This window comes from Portunus trituberculatus, chromosome 37 (assembly GCF_017591435.1).
Source record: "Portunus trituberculatus isolate SZX2019 chromosome 37, ASM1759143v1, whole genome shotgun sequence".
In the NCBI taxonomy this organism is placed as follows: domain Eukaryota; kingdom Metazoa; phylum Arthropoda; class Malacostraca; order Decapoda; family Portunidae; genus Portunus; species Portunus trituberculatus.
Window position 1 is genome coordinate 21,775,167 of NC_059291.1, and position 14,917 is coordinate 21,790,083.

Below are 14,917 nucleotides of genomic sequence, written 5' to 3' on the forward strand. Positions count from 1 at the left end.
AGAGGTTGGGGTGTGAGTTCTTTAGCTATATTGGTAACAGTGTACATCTGGCTCAGTTCTCTTTTAGTATCTTTGTTCAGATCTGGCGACTGCTGGCAATGCCTAACTGTTCCAGCTGAGAGATAGGTGATGGGATATCTCTACTATAATAGTGCCACATTTGGAGGGCCACATGAATTTCTTTGGCAGGCCACATGCAGCCTGCAGGCTGTAGTTTGCCATAGACTTTACTGCATCTCATTTTGTTTCCCCCACCCAAAATCCTCATTCCTGACAGGACCCCTAACCTTGTTTCGTGGTTTGAGGTGATGGAATGCAGATTTCCAATGAAGAATTACCTAGTACATAAAACTTTTAATTATATTTTGTCTCACATCCAGAAAACCTTGCCTTGGAGCACAGCCTCAACAATCCCTCTAAGGGATAACTTAACCTAGCCTAACAGGGGGGCTGCAACCCGTGGACCCTCACAAGGATATTAACCTAGCCTGGATCCCCCTCAGGTATACTAATCTAATATAACAAAGGCTAGCCTAGCTTAAAGTAAGCTAAAGTGATAAGCTAACCTAACCCAAACTAACTTGAGCTGACCTTTAAGGCACTAGGGGTAAGCATGGACAATCTGTTGGGATGTGTTGATATAAACCACTTTGCGTCGGATGTTAAAAAAGCCCGCCTGTATGATATACGGGTGGTAGTGCCGCCTTGACGCAGGAAACTTGTGCAAGCTTGTCATACTTGTCGTCTTTGTGTATTATGCTGCTATTTTTTAGTCACTATATCGCCTTTGAAGAGGAAAGTGGACGCTTCTCTCTTCGGAGAAAAAGAGAGAGAGGGAGAGAGAGAGTGTGACATTTGCTAATATTTTAGACACAAGCGGACGCATGTAGCTTATCTTCGAGAGGAAGAGGGGAGGGAGGGAAAGGAGAGGAAAAGGAGAGAGAGAGAGAGAGAGAGAGAGAGAGAGAGAGAGAGAGAGAGAGAGAGAGAGAGAGAATTAGAAAATTTTTGTTTTGTATTTGTGTGTGTGTGTGTGTGTGTGTGTGTGTGTGTGTGTGTGTGTGTGTGTGTGTGTGTGTGTGTGTGTGTGTGTGTGTGTGTGTGTGTGTGTGTGTGTGTGTGTGTGTGTGTGTGTTTTCACGAATGTTACAAGGCGGGGCATGTAACTTATCTTCGAGAGGGAGAGGGGAGGAGGAAAGGGAGATGGGGAGGAGGAATGGAGAGAGAGAGAGAGAGAGAGAGAGAGAGAGAGAGAGAGAGAGAGAGAGAGATGGGAACAGTCTATGCCATTGGGTAATTTTAGACACAAGGTGGGACACATGTAGCTTATCTTTAGTGATTGGTGGAGACAAGAATGGTGAGAGGAGCACTAGGATTTCAAGGACAGCATACGGCGTGTGTAGTTGGTATCCAACACACTATACGGGACAACTGATCTGAAGAAAGCTCAGAAAAGAAATATGACGTCTACGTAGGCGTCACCGTATTTGCTACTGGGGCTTCATGACGCCCACATAGGCGTCACCTTAGTGAAGAGGTTAAGAGTTTTTTACACCATGTGTTAACACCACCTCACTCATGGGGAGCTTTGATTAAGTGTGGCTGCACAGTGTTGCATCAGTAATGAGAGCAGATGCTCACTTGTATGCTGCCAGTTGTGGCAACTAAATTTGAATGGACTAAAAATGCCATCCTGCACTTCATAGAAATATGAAATGTAAAAAAGCAAAAAAAATGCAAGATGAAAAACATAAAAAAATACAAGTCTGGAAATAATTGAAACAGAAGTGCTATTCACAGTGGCACACATTCTCCCCCATCAAAGGTGAGTGGTGACTGACATTGCATGACACTCACTGCACTACTGTGTACCTATGACAGATTGCACTACCACTTGCTGCATAAGGCACACAACTCAGTCCATACATTACAGCAATAGCCACCTGTTATTAAAATGTAAAGGGACTGGCATGCCTGCAGAGTTTTGATGCCCCCATTTTGCATGTCCATTCTCCCCTCTGTGTCACTGTATCTTACATGGGGTAGCCTACCAGGTGAGAGTACACTCAGGTGTATATCTGGATTGGAAGGGACAGATGCATCAAGCAACCTGGAGCAGTCATATAATCATGTTAAACTTGGCCTAATAAGTTTCCAAACAGTGTGGGGAAAAGGATGGTGTGTTTCAAGGATATGATGAGATTGTAGCACTTGGTGGTTAAGGAAAAGTGTAGAAAAGTCACATGAATGAGGACCATGGCCAAGGCACTGGAATTTGGTGGCTTCCAACAGTATCCGAAAAAGGAAAATGCATCAGGTGCAATCTCAATACAGTTTTTGATGGCAAGAAATGGTGTAATGATTGTAATGAGAATGACAATCCCAACATTTATGAGAACTGTATGAGGTGCAAAAGTAAGTAAAGAATTATAGACAAAGGTCTACAATGTGATAAGTGTTTAGGCTTGTTTCATGCTGGCTGTGACCAAGTAGATGTGGATGAGTACAAGATATTCATAAAGAAGAAATATGTGTGGTGCTGCATGGCTTGTAGCCAGGGTGTGAGGGAAAACCTTCAAGTGGTAAAAGGATTGAAGAAATTAAGTGAAATAAAAAGTGAAAATCATGAATTTAACCCTTAAATGAAAACGTGACTCAATATGGAGTCACTAGTTAGTGATTTTGAATAAGTTCGTCATTTTTCACGTACACCTAGCTTCAAGGTCTATGGATCTGAGTCTTGTGTCTGTTGTTGATCAGATCCAGAGGAGGACAGACAAACTCCTTGCTGGCAATGCTCTTTCCTTCCTAAGTAAAGGCTGTGATGCCAGGTTGACCCACAAAGTCCATTAGTGAAATATTGAGTCATGAACATACGTAGGGGGGAAAACATTGTTTATAGGCCTGTATATGTGATATATAGACCCTTAGTACCTCTAACTCATGCTAAATATATTCTCTCATTTGACATGTGTGTAATAGTTATTATTATTTTTTCTTCTGGTTTCTTTGATGGGCAAATTTGACATGTTACATCCCTCTGGATTGTCTGATGAGAGAATACAGTAGCTGTTGGCCGAAGAAACTGTAGATCTCACTGGTGAAATAGCATTCACCGAGGCCTATTTGCCAGTCACAGCTGACTTGGTTATTTATAGAAAATCACATTTTCAGGAATCACCTTTCTTTTGTTCAGAGCACCACATGTAGTGTGGAGAGCATACAATTTATAAATAATTTTGAAATAATGGTTTTAATAATATGTTTAAACAAAAGTTATCATGGTAAACCATGTTGTGGGTATGCAGGCTCTGTTTATTTGTTTCTTTACCTGTTTATTTATTAAAATCAGAAAAAAAAATTGTTCATTTTGATTTAGTAAGCACCACAATTGGGAAGCAAATTAAGAATTATACACTATTTCTTAGAAAGAGCAACCATTTTACTTAGAGAATATTCAATTTTCTTACTTTTCTTTCCAAAGAATTTTATTTGTATGCTATATGGCAAACACTATTTTTTCAATACTTTTAGAAATAAATTGTGAAAATTAAATATGAACATAAATTTGTATGATTTTCTTTCATTATTCGGTTGGTGCGGTTGGTCAAAGATGGAATGCTATCACGTCATCAGTGACAGAAATATTGTTCTATGCAAGGTTGTATTTTTAATTTATGGAAGAAGTATGAGGAGCTTAGGATTACAACTGATCAATTACTGAAAATTTGTTCCAGACTGAGTACCTAGACCAACCATTTAATTTTTTTTTAGTTTGTTTACTTTCCTTTAAGCAAGACTTTTATCTGTTTCAAATATTTTATTAGTTGTTTTGTTTGCTGATTTAGGTAGGTAACTCCTTACCTTTTGACAACTTCACTTGTCTAGTTTAAAGGCGGGTTCACACGTGTCAATATGCGACTGAAATTGCAAGTCACTAGAAGTATTGACAGAGCCCTTCTAGGAACATGTTCAACACAGCAATTAGGAAATATCAGCTGGTTGGTGGAAGTGAATGCAAACAAACAGCAACCCAACAACCTGTCTTACTCCAGTGGTGATGCCAAAGTGGTAGTTGCAGTTCTTTTGCTGTACCTGAAGCTTCAATTAAATCATCACAGGTATTCAATCCTTACCTCCAATAAAACCCTGCATAGAGAGAAACAGTTCTTGGAGAGTGGCAGTTATCTCATTGAACCTCAATTTGCATAAGCTTTTTTTGCTGTATAATTGATTTCTAGGATCTCAGATGTGCTCTTTTTCCTCCCCCACAAACTCCAACATCTTTTCTACATCTGGACACCACATTTTCAAACCTTTCCCCATGACATTACAATGTAAACGAAGTTGCAAAGTAACTGAACAAGACCAGTATGTCAGTTATGTGGAACTGGCTTTTCAAGTTGCTAGGCACTGATATTCAGTTGGAAATTTCAGCTGCATATTGACATGTGTGAACCTGCCTTAACTGTTTTTATCTGTGCTTAAAACATTTGATTAAAGTTTTGTATAATGATTTAGCTCGTCATCTCGTAACCACTCATCTTCTTTTGTTTGACTGTTTCATTTATATTTTAAGGGTTGATGTGTATTGGCAACAGCTAAAAATAAACAATGTTATAGCAAAGAAGAATATTACTTTTCACCACTGTTTAAACAGTGTATACCATAGTTTCATAAGTAAACAAGGAGGCCGAAGAAACCAGGGTTAGGGGCTGGAGTGACTAAAGGCCAGAACAACTAGAGGCCGGAGTGACTTGAAAGCCTCTTGGAGTAAAGATGAGAGGAGAGCTATGATGTCACAAAAGTGAAGCCACTAAGCTTCGTCCCCTTTTTGGAAGTCAATCCAAAACATTGCTTTGCTGATGATATGCACCTCATTCACCGATCACAACATTTATTATTATACATACTGCTATCCATAATAATTAATTATTGCTTAAACCCCCCATTCTCACAGCAAACTTACACCATGTCTAACAGCTCGAGAAATAGAAACAAAAGAAATACTTGAGGTGCCCTTTCTTGTTTTCTTTGAGAAGACACCCAGCCCATTTTCTACTCCCAGGTACCACCCATCAGGCCAATTCCCTCATTTGCCTCTTTGCTGTCACAGGGCTTACATGTTGTCTCCAGCTCAGCACTTGGACCAGCTAGTTGTTGTTTTTTCTTTTCAGCAGCAGTGGATTTTATCTTTCGTTGCTCCTTGGTTTGTCTGTCTTCTACAGGGAGATTATAAGTGTGTGATTATGCCGCGTAAATGTGTGAAGTCTTCTTGCTCCCTCCTGTCACTTACAATGGACCCTCATGGGGAGTGTCTGTCATGTAGGGAGGTGTTTTGTAGCCTTGCTTCCTGTTGTGATTGCTTTAAGGCCTTATCCCACGACCAGTTTCTATGTCTGTTGGAAAGTATTAAAGACTGTACCAAGAGAATTAAGGCTTTTTCAGGTAAGCGTAAGTCTTTCCCTTCATCATGGCAGTTGCAGAAACAGGTGTAGGATGAAGGAAACATTGGGCCGGCTTTCCCTCTTTCTCTCCTCTTCCCAGGGTTCTCCCTTCTCTGGTTTCCAGACTCCGGCTTCACAGGTAGACGATTTCCAGCCAGGATTGAGCGGTGCTATGCAGAGTCTGGGGCAGGCTGGACCAGCTGCTGCTGCCAGTCCCGAAGTTGAGATAGTACCGGCATCCACAGTGGGCCCAACAACAACAACAGGTGGCTTCCATGCCCCAGTTTCTGGGACAGGTAAGGCTGTGCACAGTGCCCTTGGTACTTTTCACACTGTTTACGGTGGTGAGATTGACGACAGCCATCCGGCTCCCATGTCCAGTGGCCAGACTCCTATCTGGGATATTGATGGTGGTGTCTGCCATATGGCTCCCATGCCTAGTGGCCAGCCTCTTATCCCCTCCCATGATTTTATCTGTGGTACAGGTAAGAAAGTGCCTGGTGCTCCTGGTACCTTTGGCAGTGTTTATGGTGGTGGGGTTGACAACAGCTATCTGGCTCCCATGCCTGGTGGCTGCCACACTACTCAGGATACGGTGGTCGGCGTCTGCCATACAGTTCCTATGCCTGGCAGCCAGACTCCTTTCCAGGATGTTTAGGCTGATGTCTGCCATACGGCTCCCATGCCTGGTGGTCAGCTTATCATCCCCTCATGTGCATTAGGCATAGGTGAGACTATTTCACTTTCTTCAGTGGTGGAGTTTGGCAACAGCCTTGCTACTAAAATGTTTGGTGGCCTTCTCCCTACTGAGAATATCAGTGTTGGTGTCAGCTACAAGGCTCCCATGCCAGGCAATCAAACTCGTGTCCCTTGTGTAGGGGTTGGTGTATGGTACTTGGCTTCCATGCCTGGCGGCCATCCTCTTCCTTGCAGTGGTTTGGGTCATCTGGACCCTGATGAGTCTGTGCCAGGCAACCTTCCACTTATTCAGGAGGCATCTGTTGAGGCTGGCCAACCAGCTTCTGTGCCTGGTGGCAGTTGGGTGGGCCAAGGTCTTTCGGCTCCCATGCTGGGTGACCAGACTCATGTCCCTGTTTTTTTTTTTTTCTTATTTTTACATGTTATGGCCTATAGCACCTATAAACATACTTGAAGAGTATAATATGTGGGAAGAGCTTTTAAGCGTCTTTCCATTAGTGGTGAAGGCAATTTTATTTTACACTGGTACCCATATTAGGGCCCATATCACCACCCAAGCACTTAGAACCTGGGTAGTATTTTGACATGTAGGTAACTTTAAATCACTCGACAAATGGCAAACTTTGAAAGTGGTATGTGGTGGGATTTGTAGGGGTTGGTGTGTGCCCCTTGGCTCCCTTGCCTGGTGGCCATCCTCTTCCTCTCAGTGGTTTGGGCCATCTGGATCCTGGTGAGTCTGTGCCAGGCAACCTTCCACTTATTCAGGAGGCATCTGTTGAGGCTGGCCAACCAGCTCCTCTGTCTGGTGGCAATGGTGTGGGCCAAGGTCTTTTGGCTCCCATGCTAGTTGGCTGCCCCTTTTCTGTAGCCGGGACCTGTGAAGATGATGAACAGGAAGAGCTTCCCAATCAAAAAGGTGTTTTCCCGTTTTGCACCTCACAAGCCAAGTGAGGGACTATCTTCATCTGCCTTCACCTGAGGCTCCTTCCTCTTCTCAGCTTACGGGTGTAGAAACGGCACAGGGCTCAGTTTTGCCCTGCTAGCCTTCGCCTACTCTCCTACTGTCGCTTGTGGCTCAAGCTGTCTGGGAGGAAGCCCAATGCAGGTCTGAAGGAGCATAAGCCTTGCTTAGCCAATTTTCAGTTGTCTAGGGACTGGTATGGCTGGGCCAGGTCTTTTTACCTGTTTGAGGGGGCCTCGCTGGTTCCTCCTTTGGTTAATGAGGAGTTGAGTGGTTTATTGCCGGTGGGAAACCCAGCAGTAGTAGAGTAGATCTTGCTAGGGAAGTAGTTTGCTCACTTGTGCCTGTGGGCACTTGCCTGCAGTGGCACTGGAGAGAGTGGATGGAGGTTGGGGCAGGAGAGTGGGTAGTGAAGACTCTGTGTTATGGGTATATTCTCCCCTTTTTGTTATTTACTTGTTACTTGGGGTGTTTGTTCAAGGCTCCACTCCACTGTGAGGCAGCGCTCAGCAGAGCCTCCCTCAAAAGCAACTAGCATCTATAATTGTCTTTGATTTCCATGCCGTTAAAATCATAAACTTCCTTGAACAAATATGTCTTCAATTTCTTTTTGAAGATATCGATCCTGGCACAACCTTTGATATCACTCAGCAGTTTATTGTAAATCCTTGGTGTGCATCTTGCAAATGCTTGACATCCCATGTCAAGGTTATATCTTCGCTCATGTAGTCTGTATGGGTCTGCATCGTGTCTCAGCTCCATCGTAGTGTCATGGTGAAATGTTTCCAGTAAGTTCCTCAAGTACTCAGGTTTTCCAGACTGTAATGCCTGATGAGTCATAACACTAATCTTGTACTCAATTCGTGCTTTAGTTGGCAGCCAATGCAGATCTATCAATACAGGTGTTATCCTCTCACGAGGAGAGACGCCTGTAATCAGTCTGGCAACTCTGTTCATGACAAGCTGTAAGTCTTTTAAGAGATACTTAGGCAGTCCATAATACAGAGAATTGCAGTAATCCAGTTTGCTTATCACATGATTATGAACCAGCATCTTCGTAGTTTTCTCATCCAAGTATTTTCTGACAAAACCTATATTTTTCAGATGGTATCTTGCCGTCTTAACCACCTGCCGTATTTGATCTTTCATAGATAAATGACAGTCCAATAATACTCCCAGATCCTTCACTGTATCACGAACACCCAAACTGTTACCATCAATATATAATGTGGACATATCAATCCTCTTTAAGTCCTTATTCTTACCCACTATCAAACATTCAGTCTTGTTTTGATTAAGTTTCAACTGCTTGGATTCCATCCATCTACCAACATCATCCATAATAAGTTTTATCTTTCCTTCAACATTATCTACATTGTTCAAGGTCATGTAAAACTGTGTGTCATCAGCAAACAGTTTGAAGTCAATGTCATGTTTTCTTAGTATGTGTGATAGTTCAATAGTATATATACAGAACAGAATAGGACCTAAAACACTGCCTTGGGGTACTCCTCTTTCTAAAATCTTCTTGTCTGAGAAAGATTTACCAACTTGAACACAGTATTGCCTGTTTGCAAGATAACTTTCTAAATATGTTAGTGCATCTCCATCAATACCGACAGACCTGCAATCTAAAAGAAGCAATCTGTGAACAACTGTGTCAAATGCTGCACTTAAGTCCAGTAAAATTAGCAAACCACATTTTCCTTCATCCATCAGGATTATCAGATCATTGATAACTGAGCATAAAGCTGTCTCAGTCGAATAAAGTTTTCTATAAGCCGATTGATTATCCGGTAAAGCCTGCACTACTTTCAAATGGTCGAGTAATTGGTTTAATACAGCACTTTCAATAATCTTCGATAAAAAGGTCAAATTAGATACAGGTCTAAAGGAACTCAAGCACTGCGTATCCATTTTACCCTTTACAATGGGCTTTATCAATGCCATTTTTCAGAGACAGGAAAGGTATTGTTCATGAAGCTACTGTTTATAATCAGTTTAAAAATTTCCAGAATTTCACAGAACTTCTCACTCTGAATAATATCACTAATAGGTAATGGGTCATTATCGCAGTAGGTTATATTAACTTTATGTACAATCTCCTTTACTTCATCCACACTTACTTGCTTAAAGGAGAGTAGCTTAGCCCGAGGCGTTGGCATACTCACGGGTATTTCAAGCTCCTCATTTCTAAAGCTCTCCACAATCGACTTTATCTTTTGATCAAAGAAGTCAAGGAACATATTTGCCAGCACAGTGTCATTAAACCCCTCAGGCAACTTATTTATTCTCCTGTTACCTGTCAAATTATCCAGTATCTTATATAATCTACTAATGTTAGACCGTGACTCTAATGACTTCTGTCTATAGTACTGACACTTTCTCCTCTGTACAAGTTTGTTTAGCCTGTTTCTCATGTCCATATATTCCTTCTTGCCTCTTCTGTTCGTAGTCTACGCCACCTTTTTCTTTCTTCCTTTTTTCTTTCTTAGCTATGGAAATTTCAGTATTAAACCAAGGTGCATGATCCCTTATCTTAATATCCTTTTCATGAAGTGGACACATTTCATTGTATTCTTTTTTCATGTTGCCATTATATAATTCAGACAAACAAGATTCACATTTCTCAACTGCTACTCTTCCATGAGTACACACATCATCCTTTCTTAACTGAATGGCCTGTGACACTTCAGCTATCAGCCGCTCAGGGTCAAAATAATTTTTCCTACGAAACACTAATCGCTTAGTGTACGTAGTTTCTTTTACAAGATATTTGAAAAGTAACCATCCTGTGCACCGGTGAAATCCTGCAGATTTCATCAACATTTACTTCTCGAACAAGATTATGATCTGAGTCACAGAAGACCAAGTCAATTACATGTCCACCAGCAGATGCTGCTTTTTCTACTTTATTGTCTAAATTAAAGGATTTCATCATATCTTGAAACTCCCTCACTATATAGTTTTCTTGTTCATCCATTCTTATATTAAAATTTCCACAAATAAAAATATTAACGCTCACCATATCCAGCATTTCCAAGTATTTCCTGAAATCGTCAATAAACAACTGGGCACTTAGGCTTGGAGGTCTATAGACCACTATAAACATAGATTTTCTACCACCAAGCTCACAGCTAACATGCATATGTTCAAAATTCTCCCATTGTCTTTGGAAAGAGAGGCTTTTCGTGGAGGGTTGCTAGATTTATGACCCTTCCTGTCAGGCAGTCCTCTGCCAGAGTTTCAGGCAAAGTGGTCTGTCTTCTGTGGTTGGTGTGAGTCGAGGGGTTGTCATCCTCTCTCAGCCTCTGTGATGGACTTAGTGGGCTTTTTTATTTTTCTTTAGGACACAAAGCACTTACCTTTGCAATCCATTGGGGATATTGTTCAGTTTTTGCCCCTCTTTTCTGGCAGGCTGGCTTGAATATCTCACAGAATTTGGATCTGTCAGCTCTTCTTCAGAGATTTACCAAGTCAGCTCCCTTCCTGGGTGGGATTTATCCTTAGTTTTACATTTGTTAATGAAGTCCCCTTATGAGCCTTTTCATTTAGCTTCATTGAGGGACGTTGCACTAAAATCTTCTTTTCTTTTGGCTTTAGCATATGCTTGTCGAGTTAGCTAACTGCATGGTCTTTCAGCGGAAGTTTGTCACTCTAAGGGTTGGTCTTCTATGACTTTTTCTTTAGCCCTTGATTTTCTAGCGAAGACTCAAATTCCAGGTGACGAATTTAGGTCCGACTTCACCATTCCTTCTGTTATGGAGTATGTTGGCGACTCGGAAAGGGATTGGCTTTTATGCCCAGTCAGAGCTGTCAGGGAGTAGTACATTCATAGGACCAGAGATTGTCATCGTAGATGCTCCTGCCTTTTTGTGACTGTTCTTGAGCCTCGGTGTGTGTTGCACCCTCATACTACAGTGTTCCCTTGCTATTTCGCGGTTCGACTTTTGCAGCCTCGCTGTTTCGTGGGTTTTATACATACAGGCAACCCCCGTTTAACGAAGGGGTTACGTTCCTAAAAAAACACTTCGTTAAGCGAAATTTCGTTAAGCGAACCGATTATAACAAGTTTAACCCCTGATTTGAACTTCCATTAAGAGTAAGCAAAGCGAGAGTGCATCATAGTACAGTAAAAGGTTTAATGAAAGTAAAAATTATGAAGTTAAACATTTAGGTAGTTTAATTTAAGTCATTATAATGTACACTAATGTATGTATGTATGTATGTAACTTTATAATGTTGATGATCTTAACTTTATGAAGGGAGGAAGAGTGAAACGGGAAAGACACTAATCGGCAACCTGTGGAATATAAACAAAGTGCGCATCATTGTACTGCATACAAAACTTATGTACCACATTTCCACAAGGCTTTCCATTTTATCCATTGTAGAGTCATAAGTTCAGGTGGTTCTTTTAGCTTGCAAGGAAGATATGGTCTCACCAGCCTTCTTAATAGAGTCTGCTGACTTGAAAATAGAGACAGTATGATATGGAGTCAAGATAGTGGCCAGCACTGCTATAGTTTTCTGCCTCTCTCGTCTCTGTGAATAATATCTGGCTTCATTTGGAGAGTAAGAGACTTCCTGGTCTTCTTACGAACACTAGGCCAATTGAAGGGCATTTTGGTGGTAAGTTGAGCTAGGGAAGACAAGCTGCTTCTGACGCTGTTATGTTTTGAATGGGGAGTGAATGTTGCGCGTGTTGTTCACGAGAGGCTTGATCTTGATCTTGATCTTTATTCTATAGGGGTTCCAGAATTTTTCCTGAGACAGGCCTTAGTACCAGCAGCTCCTGGTATATTCAAAAGCCTGTCAGCTTGCGTAATATGGTGGGGCTTTCAAATTTTGAAAAAAATTACCTGGATAAAACTTCGTTAAGGCGAGTTTGGTGTTCGTTAAATGAGCAGATGGTAGTAAAATGAAACCTTCGTTGTAGCGAAATTTCGTTGTGTGAACCTTCGTTAAACGGGGGTTGCCTGTACTTGTAGATATGTTCTGCGGATTTTTTGCTATACAGTAAGTCCTTGTTATACGGTACTTCTTTATCCGGTAAATTCAGTTACGGTATTTGGAAATTACTACCTTCGATTCGATATACAGTAAGAAAAATTCACAGATGTGGTATCCTCTCATGTCATCCAAGAGGGCCCAGCGCGTGGGAGCAGGGGTGATGACGTCATCCACGCCACACATCCACGCCACTCACAGTACTGACTTGACCACCCTTGGAGCCTGTTATCTCTTCCCCTCCCCCACTTTTTTTTTTTTCAACTGCATTACATATTACTTACATGCATTACTAATTAGATGAATAAATGAAATATTAAAGGGTCTATTGTAAGCACAGATATATTCATAATAATTATGGCACATTTAAAGCCTACTACCATCGGCAAACCATGCAGCAACTGATAAAGGGCACAGATGGGTCTGGCAAGCCCACTATCAGAGAATGGTGAAAGTAGTATAACATCAAGCACGCCTTAGATAACTTCAAGTCATCTTGGGGCGAAGTGAAGATGTCTACCATAAACTTGGCATGGAATAAAGTATGGCCAGAACGTGCGCATAAGTTCTCAGGCTTCACTGAAGACGACATCGGTGTGATCTGAAATGACATATTAAATCTGTGCCATAGGGCTGGCTTCAATGAAGTTGATGATGATGGTGTTCAAGATCGTTTGGAAAGCCATGCTGAACCTCTCTCAAATGATGAACTTACAGAGCTAGACAAGGCATCACAGAAGGCAGAAAAAGAGGGAGACAAGGAAGAAGAACCCGTGGGTGGCGTGGACATCAAAACTCTTAGAGAATGTCTCGGTGGTATCGAAAAAGCTCTGGGAAACCTGAAGGAACGTGACCCAAATCCTGCCAGGAGTAGCAAAGTGGCTCATGACGTAGAGAAAAGTGTCAAGATTTATTAATAAATCTATGATAAAAAACAAGAAAAACCAAACAGTCTTTCATCTACTCGTTCTTCAAGCCATTCAGACATGCCATCCCTGTCACACATGCCGACCCTGCTACAGCTGGCCCTTCCACATCCACTGCCGATGGTTCTACAGCTGGCCCTTCCACATCTGCTTCCGACAGTGCAGACGACGATGTCTTATCCTCGTCTGCCCACTCAGCCGAAGATGAATAAGGGCTGAAATCCGTACTGTCTCTTAGCTTTGGGAGGGACATCATCTGAGAATACATAGCGAGTGAAAGGTAAATGAAAACATTTTCTTTTTATTTCTTTTGCGCAGTGCTTTACATTTTTTTTATGAGTATTTTCATGTGTTTTCATTTCTGTAGGGGTGACTTTTGACATGCTGGAATGCATTCCCTATTATTACATGTTATAATGGGTTTGGTATATGGTAATTTTGATTTACGGTAAGGTTTTCAGGAACGCATATGTACCATATAACGAGGACGTACTGCATCACGGGGTCTGTGGTGTGTACTGTATGTACAGTAATTCGGTAAGTTGGTGTGTAATAACGACGACAATGTAGGTTACTATGTACGTAAAGTACTGTACATGTATTGCTCATATACATATACAGTAAGTCATTGTTATACGGTAGTTCTTTATTTGGTAAATTCACAGTTACGTTATTTGGAAATTACTACTTTCGATTCAATATTCAGTAAGAAAAATTCACAGATACGGTATCCGCTCATGTCATCTGAGAGGGCCTAGTGCGGGGGAGCAGGGGTGATGACGTCATCCACGCCACACCTCCCCGCCACTTGCAGTACTGATTTAACTTGACCACCGTTGGAGCCTCTTATCTCTTCCCCTACCCCCTTTTTTTTTTAACTGCAGTACATATTACTTCCATGCATTACTAATTAGATGAATAAATGGAATATTAAAGGGTCTATTGTAAGCACAAATATATTCATAATAATTATGGCAAACATTTATAGCCTACTACCTGTGGCAAACCATGCAGCAACTGATAAAAGGCACAGATGGGCCTGGCAAGCCCACTATCAGTGAGTGGTAGAAGTCATATAACATCAAGCACGCCTTAGATAACATCAAGTCATCTTGGGAAGAAGTGAAGACGTCTTCCATGAACTTGGTGTGCCACTCACAGTACTGACTTTAACTTGACCACCCTTGGAGCCTATTATCTCTTCCCCTCCCCCCCTTTTATTAACTGCATTACATATTACTTACATGCATTACTAATTAGATGAATAAATGGGATATTAAAGGGTCTATTGTAAGCACAAATATATTCATAATAATTATGGCAAACACTAAAAGCCTACTACCAGCGGCAAACCATGCAGCAACAGATAAAGGGCACAGATGGGTCTGGCAAGCCCACTATCAGAGAATGGTGGAAGTAGTATAACATCAAGCACGCCTTAGATAACATCAAGTCATCTTGGGGCGAAGTGAAGACGTCTACCATGAACTTGGCATGGAATAAAGTATGGCCAGAACGCGCGCATGAGTTCTCAGGCTTCACTGAAGATGACATCGGTGTGATCTGAAATGACATATTAAATCTGTGCCATAGGGCTGGCTTTAATGAAGTTGATGATGATGGTGTTCAAGATTGGTTGGAAAGCCATGCTGAACCTCTCTCAAATGATGAACTTACAGAGCTAGACAGGGCATCACAGAAGGCAGAAAAAGAGGGAGACGAGGAAGAAGAACCCGTGGGTGGCGTGGACATCAAAACTCTTAGAGAATGCCTCGGTGGTATCGAAAAAGCTCTGGAAAACCTGAAGGAACGTGACCCAAATCCTGCCAGGAGTAGCAAAGTGGCTCATGACGTAGAGAAAAGTGTCAAGATTT

General features: G+C 41.7%; 1 protein-coding gene across 7 annotated transcripts in view; it reads left to right on the plus strand.

Moving 5' to 3' along the window:
• The window catches only part of LOC123514393 (piRNA biogenesis protein EXD1-like), a 178,010-nt gene that overhangs the window by 32,181 nt on the left and 130,912 nt on the right, over window positions 1-14,917 (plus strand). Inside the window, exon 2 of one of the 7 annotated variants that reach the window (XM_045272299.1) lies at window positions 381-503. The exons of the other annotated variants lie outside the window; for them this stretch is intronic. The gene's annotated coding sequence lies outside the window, so the exon portion shown is untranslated. The remainder of the gene's footprint in view (window positions 1-380; window positions 504-14,917) is intronic. 7 annotated transcript variants of the gene reach the window in all.